Raw genomic sequence first — 7476 nt, forward strand, 5'->3', positions numbered from 1 at the left:
ATTGTATTAGTCAATAATCCAGTGGGCTTTTATTATTTTATTTAAATCTTTGCATGCGCTTGCAGCAACTACTCTGGCTATGTAAAAATGCAATGGGCCTCATTACGAGGTAGGTGGTAAGGGATTACCGGCACCGGTAAGGACACCAGTGCCGGTAATCCCGTACCACCCTATTCCGAGGTCCCTTAGCGGGGTCCCTTCCTTAACGCCGGGTTTTACCAGGCGTTATGGAAGGGACCCGTTAAGGGACTTCAGAGCTAATAACGGTACCGCAAATTGCGGTACCGTTATTTGCTCCATCCCCATTCCCATTGAGCCCTATGGGGGCTCGAATGGGAATGGGGAATGGTTCCCGGAATGGGGACTTATCGGGTCCTCCAAGGTTGGAATGACCCGGTAAGTCCCTATTTCGGGAACCCGGACCCGGAATGCGGTAAGGGGGTAGCCACGGTGCTAATAGCACCATGGCTACCTCCTACCTCGTAATGAGGCCCAATGTCCTCTTTTGACTGGTTGCACTAAAGTGCTTGTTTTCTAGCTTTTGTAGTTGTGTTGATGTTTTGGGTGGAAATGTTTCCAAATTGTCTTAAAGTGCCAGTAGCGCTACTAAGTAAATGAATTGGTGACATTTCTCACTTTTGTATTGTTTTTGTGGGACTGTGCATGCTTTCTATATCTTCCAACCGGAACCTTTAAAGGAATACGTTTTCCGTTCTCGACGATCGGCCCTATATCTCAATTCTGAAAATTGCTTTGCTTAGCAGTAAGACTTGCACGCATGTTGCGCTAAACTCTCGTGTTTGAGACCCACATTTTTGTTTGGACAATTTGCTGTACTGATGTACCAAAGGGTTTGTAAAAAAATGTCTGGTAAGATGCAATGCTATGTGGTCAGATAAGTACTAGATGACTGGTTATCCTAGTTTACAAAAAATACATTCCTTAATTTTATATAAAAAAGGCCAAGGACAGTTATTTGGTTCTTGATTCCTTGTGATCGTACTTGAGTTGGGGGCAAGTTGGGGCACAGCTTGTTGGTCTTTGTTTTCACAGCCTCGAGATTATCTAGTAAAAACAAAGAGGTGATGGCTGGAAGGTTTAGAATTAATCTTAACCACTGGCAATGCTCTGGGCAACCCTCCAGACCACCGTTCTTCGCCTGCCAAGCCATTACAGAAGGGAAATACCATATGCAAATCAGGCTTGGCCCCACCCCAAAAGGGGCAGTCCAGCCCGAACTGCTAGGCCACATCCCCTCTGCACGAGACCACAAGCATCCCCAAACATGTTTCGCCCTTGTTGGGGCTCATCAGTGAGGAGTAGCTTGGGTCTCTAGGCCCAGCAGGCACGGGACCCACGTCTGGGCATACCCGTCCCACTAGGGGTGACATAGCAAAAACAAAGAGGTGATGGCTGGAAGGTTTAGAATTAATCTTAACCACTGGCAATGCTCTGGGCAACCCTCCAGACCACCGTTCTTCGCCTGCCAAGCCATTACAGAAGGGAAATACCATATGCAAATCAGGCTTGGCCCCACCCCAAAAGGGGCAGTCCAGCCCGAACTGCTAGGCCACATCCCCTCTGCACGAGACCACAAGCATCCCCAAACATGTTTCGCCCTTGTTGGGGCTCATCAGTGAGGAGTAGCTTGGGTCTCTAGGCCCAGCAGGCACGGGACCCACGTCTGGGCATACCCGTCCCACTCGGGGTGACATAGCAAAAACAAAGAGGTGATGGCTGGAAGGTTTAGAATTAATCTTAACCACTGGCAATGCTCTGGGCAACCCTCCAGACCACCGTTCTTCGCCTGCCAAGCCATTACAGAAGGGAAATACCATATGCAAATCAGGCTTGGCCCCACCCCAAAAGGGGCAGTCCAGCCCGAACTGCTAGGCCACATCCCCTCTGCACGAGACCACAAGCATCCCCAAACATGTTTCGCCCTTGTTGGGGCTCATCAGTGAGGAGTAGCTTGGGTCTCTAGGCCCAGCAGGCACGGGACCCACGTCTGGGCATACCCGTCCCACTCGGGGTGACATAGCAAAAACAAAGAGGTGATGGCTGGAAGGTTTAGAATTAATCTTAACCACTGGCAATGCTCTGGGCAACCCTCCAGACCACCGTTCTTCGCCTGCCAAGCCATTACAGAAGGGAAATACCATATGCAAATCAGGCTTGGCCCCACCCCAAAAGGGAGGGTTGCCCAGAGCATTGCCAGTGGTTAAGATTAATTCTAAACCTTCCAGCCATCACCTCTTTGTTTTTGCGAGATTATCTAGTGCCTGCCATGAGTCTACAATGGCAATCCTGAAAATAGCTTTGGGAGCAGTAATCATTGTACCCATGCTGCAATTCGGTCTCCAGGTTTGCACCAATAAACTTTGATTGGAATACTTGTCATACAGCTAGTGTACGGATTACAGGTGATGTGCTTAGATAAGATTCCTCTTTCCTTTGGTTCTGGATAGTCTTTGAGTTGGGGCACAAGTGGAGGTGCACATCTTGTTGTTTTATGTTTTCACAGCCTCGTGAGAATCTTGTGCCTGCGATGGGCCTGGATGCTGCATTACCATCTCTAGTTTTGAATCCTCCATCTTTGCCTGGTATATTTGTCATAACAGCTGTATTACGGCAGCCTAAAAAAATGTAATTCAAGGGAAAGCACCGCGTTAAAGCTACATGGTTAGATAAGTACATAAACAATCCAATATCTCACAAAAAGAAGTGATGAGGAATTGATTTTTGGGGGGTACTTAATTTGGAGGGGGGGGGGCGTTCAGGGTACAACTTGTTTTTGTGTTCACAGCCTCGTGAAAATCTTGTTCCTGCGATTGCCTGAACATTTCTTTGGTAGCAGTATGAATTGCACCTGTGCTGTGCTACGAATTCTATGTTTGGGTCTTAGAGCTTTGCTTGGAATATTTGTCATACAGCTCGACCAGGACTAACATTTCTGAGAAGTGAAGGCGATGCTGCTTGTTTGGCTAAGTAGAAAAAACAATACAATTTCTCTTTTTTACATTATTCCTTCGATTCCAATTGATTGCTTGGGGCAGTATTTGAGATGGGGGCTTCGGGGCACAACTTGTTGGTCTTTGTTTTCACAGCCTCGTGAGAATCTGGTCCCTGCAATGGGCCTGCAACGGATTCGAGACATTTTTTTTGGCAACAATAAGAATTGCACAACTGCTGCAATATGATCTGTAGGCTTGAGGAAATGATGAGGAAATACTTATCGTACACCTGGACCACGGCTGCATGCTCTCTGCCTGAAATATTTCTGAGGAGGGATCGCGATGCTGCTTGTTTGGATTGGATGAGTACAAAAACCCAAACCACTTCTCTCAATGTAAAAAACAAAAAATTGAAGAGGAATTCTTTGGATGCCAATTGATTGCTTGGGGGGGGTACTCAATTTAGAGGCGGGGGCTTCCAGGGTACAACTTATTTTTGTGTTCACAGCCTCGTGAAATTCTTGGTCCTGCGATCGGCCTGAACATTTTGTTGGTAGCAGTAAGAATTGCACCCATGCTGTGGTACGAGTTCTAGGTTTGAGTCTTGGAGCTTTGCTTGGAATACTTGTCGTACAGCTCGACCAGGACTAACATTTCTGAGAAGTGAAGGCGATGCTGCTTGTTTGGCTAAGTAGAAAAAAAGACCATTTCTCTTTTTACGTTATTCTTTGGATGCCAATTGATTGCTTGGGCAGCATTTGACTAGGGGGGATTCGTAGCACAACTTGTTGGTCTTTGTGTTCGCAGCCTCGTGAAAATCTCGTCCCTACGATGGTCCTGCAACAGATACCAGACATTTTGTTTGGTAACAGTAAGAATTGCACAACTGCTGCAATATGATCTCTAGGCTTGAGATCTGCATCTTGGCTTGAAGTACTTGTTGCACCTGGACAACGGTAGCATGCTCGGCCTGAAATATTTCTTAGGACGGAGAGTGATGCTGCTTGCTTGGATTGGCTAAGTACAAAAAAACAAACCACTTCTCTCTTTATGTAACAAAAAAAAAATGTGCAGAGGAAATCTTTAGTTGTCAATTAATTGCTTGGGGACAGTATTTTGAGTTGGGGTGGTCAGGGCACAACTTGTATGTCTTTGTGTTCACAGCCTCGTGAGAATCTTGTCCCGGTGATGGGTCTAAAAATGCAACCCTGAAGTTTTGTTTGCTAATAGTACGAATTGCACCCATGCTGCAATATGATCATCATGTTTGAGACCACTTGTCCTACACCTGGACCAAGGGTTACAAGCTCTCAGCCTAAAATATTGCCGAGAAGGGAAAGCGACGCTGCGTGGTTAGATAAGTACAATCAAAAATATGATTTCTCTTTTGTTTGGTTGTTAATTACTTGGGAAAGAGTTTGAGTTGGGGAGACGTAGGGGTGCAACTTGTTGGTCGTTTGCTCTCACAGACTTGTGAAGTATAGTGTGTTTTTGAAGAAGTTGCTTTCTATAGAAAACTACATTTTGTTTTCGTGCTGCTTTCCGTTTTGCAAAATGTGACCCGTCTGTTGCATGTATCTGTACCTGCTTTGTATGTGTTTGCTTTGCCTCTGTTTTTCGAATTTGAAAATTGCACACATCGTTTAGTTGTGTGGTGGACAAGAATGGAGCAGAGTGAGAAGATGATGAAATCAGAGTGTTGATTAAGAGAGAGGTGTGAATGAAGTTGAAAGGAGGGGAGCTGGGCAATCTGTCTTTTTACAGACCAGTCTGAAGTTAAAGTGGCGTTTTCAGATGTGTGCTTTTTCCTGATCCAATGCAGCTGGAAGTAGAACATGTGTGTTTGGTGTGCTTTCTCCTTTTTTGTTTCAATAGAAAAGGAATTGAAAACTGCATCATCTATTGCTTTTGTGCTGGTCATAAGTAAGAAGCGGAATCCCTTTGAGAAATGGAAACCGTTGTAAATAAGTAGCAAGAAATGGTTGGAATTGCCTGATCAAGCGCCACGGTATGATCACAAATTGGAGAATGCATTTCAAGTACAGATATCACAAAATCAAATGAACGCCTAGTGCAACAAGTTTGCTGGAAGCAGGCAAGTGAATTGTATATGTTGAAGGAGGAGTGCCACTCTACAGAAATGGGTATGTCGGCTGAGTTAAGAATGATCAAAGGAACAAGCAATACCTGCTTTGAAAAGGAGTTTGTGCCTTATGCATGTAGCGGAGAATGCTTCACCAGTGGATTGCGTGAATGCATAAATGGAAGAAAAAGTGGATGAGAGCGAAGACTGTGAATTGATTAGAAAAGATGCGCTTGCAGCGCTCTTTGTGTCAGACAGGCCTAGATTCTGTCCACCAGACATCCTCAGCAGCAGTCATGACACAGGTAATGTAAACTATTGTGCAACATTGGGGTGTTTTTGCAATTAATGAGCCTGTTTATTTTTCCTGAATTGTATTAGTCAATAATCCAGTGGGCTTTTATTATTTTATTTAAATCTTTGCATGCGCTTGCAGCAACTACTCTGGCTATGTAAAAATGCAATGGGCCTCATTACGAGGTAGGTGGTAAGGGATTACCGGCACCGGTAAGGACACCAGTGCCGGTAATCCCGTACCACCCTATTCCGAGGTCCCTTAGCGGGGTCCCTTCCTTAACGCCGGGTTTTACCAGGCGTTATGGAAGGGACCCGTTAAGGGACTTCAGAGCTAATAACGGTACCGCAAATTGCGGTACCGTTATTTGCTCCATCCCCATTCCCATTGAGCCCTATGGGGGCTCGAATGGGAATGGGGAATGGTTCCCGGAATGGGGACTTATCGGGTCCTCCAAGGTTGGAATGACCCGGTAAGTCCCTATTTCGGGAACCCGGACCCGGAATGCGGTAAGGGGGTAGCCACGGTGCTAATAGCACCATGGCTACCTCCTACCTCGTAATGAGGCCCAATGTCCTCTTTTGACTGGTTGCACTAAAGTGCTTGTTTTCTAGCTTTTGTAGTTGTGTTGATGTTTTGGGTGGAAATGTTTCCAAATTGTCTTAAAGTGCCAGTAGCGCTACTAAGTAAATGAATTGGTGACATTTCTCACTTTTGTATTGTTTTTGTGGGACTGTGCATGCTTTCTATATCTTCCAACCGGAACCTTTAAAGGAATACGTTTTCCGTTCTCGACGATCGGCCCTATATCTCAATTCTGAAAATTGCTTTGCTTAGCAGTAAGACTTGCACGCATGTTGCGCTAAACTCTCGTGTTTGAGACCCACATTTTTGTTTGGACAATTTGCTGTACTGATGTACCAAAGGGTTTGTAAAAAAATGTCTGGTAAGATGCAATGCTATGTGGTCAGATAAGTACTAGATGACTGGTTATCCTAGTTTACAAAAAATACATTCCTTAATTTTATATAAAAAAGGCCAAGGACAGTTATTTGGTTCTTGATTCCTTGTGATCGTACTTGAGTTGGGGGCAAGTTGGGGCACAGCTTGTTGGTCTTTGTTTTCACAGCCTCGAGATTATCTAGTAAAAACAAAGAGGTGATGGCTGGAAGGTTTAGAATTAATCTTAACCACTGGCAATGCTCTGGGCAACCCTCCAGACCACCGTTCTTCGCCTGCCAAGCCATTACAGAAGGGAAATACCATATGCAAATCAGGCTTGGCCCCACCCCAAAAGGGGCAGTCCAGCCCGAACTGCTAGGCCACATCCCCTCTGCACGAGACCACAAGCATCCCCAAACATGTTTCGCCCTTGTTGGGGCTCATCAGTGAGGAGTAGCTTGGGTCTCTAGGCCCAGCAGGCACGGGACCCACGTCTGGGCATACCCGTCCCACTAGGGGTGACATAGCAAAAACAAAGAGGTGATGGCTGGAAGGTTTAGAATTAATCTTAACCACTGGCAATGCTCTGGGCAACCCTCCAGACCACCGTTCTTCGCCTGCCAAGCCATTACAGAAGGGAAATACCATATGCAAATCAGGCTTGGCCCCACCCCAAAAGGGGCAGTCCAGCCCGAACTGCTAGGCCACATCCCCTCTGCACGAGACCACAAGCATCCCCAAACATGTTTCGCCCTTGTTGGGGCTCATCAGTGAGGAGTAGCTTGGGTCTCTAGGCCCAGCAGGCACGGGACCCACGTCTGGGCATACCCGTCCCACTCGGGGTGACATAGCAAAAACAAAGAGGTGATGGCTGGAAGGTTTAGAATTAATCTTAACCACTGGCAATGCTCTGGGCAACCCTCCAGACCACCGTTCTTCGCCTGCCAAGCCATTACAGAAGGGAAATACCATATGCAAATCAGGCTTGGCCCCACCCCAAAAGGGGCAGTCCAGCCCGAACTGCTAGGCCACATCCCCTCTGCACGAGACCACAAGCATCCCCAAACATGTTTCGCCCTTGTTGGGGCTCATCAGTGAGGAGTAGCTTGGGTCTCTAGGCCCAGCAGGCACGGGACCCACGTCTGGGCATACCCGTCCCACTCGGGGTGACATAGCAAAAACAAAGAGGTGATGGCTGGAAG

General features: G+C 46.5%; 1 protein-coding gene across 4 annotated transcripts in view; it reads left to right on the plus strand.

Moving 5' to 3' along the window:
- The window catches only part of LOC138504630 (uncharacterized), an 89347-nt gene that overhangs the window by 53590 nt on the left and 28281 nt on the right, over positions 1 to 7476 (plus strand). For all 4 annotated transcript variants that reach the window (XR_011279875.1, XR_011279876.1, XR_011279878.1 and 1 more), the window contains exon 7: positions 2525 to 5342. The gene's annotated coding sequence lies outside the window, so the exon portion shown is untranslated. The remainder of the gene's footprint in view (positions 1 to 2524; positions 5343 to 7476) is intronic.

Source organism: Ambystoma mexicanum, chromosome 11, assembly GCF_040938575.1.
Source record: "Ambystoma mexicanum isolate Mex_15411 chromosome 11, UKY_AmexF1_1, whole genome shotgun sequence".
NCBI lineage: Eukaryota > Metazoa > Chordata > Amphibia > Caudata > Ambystomatidae > Ambystoma > Ambystoma mexicanum.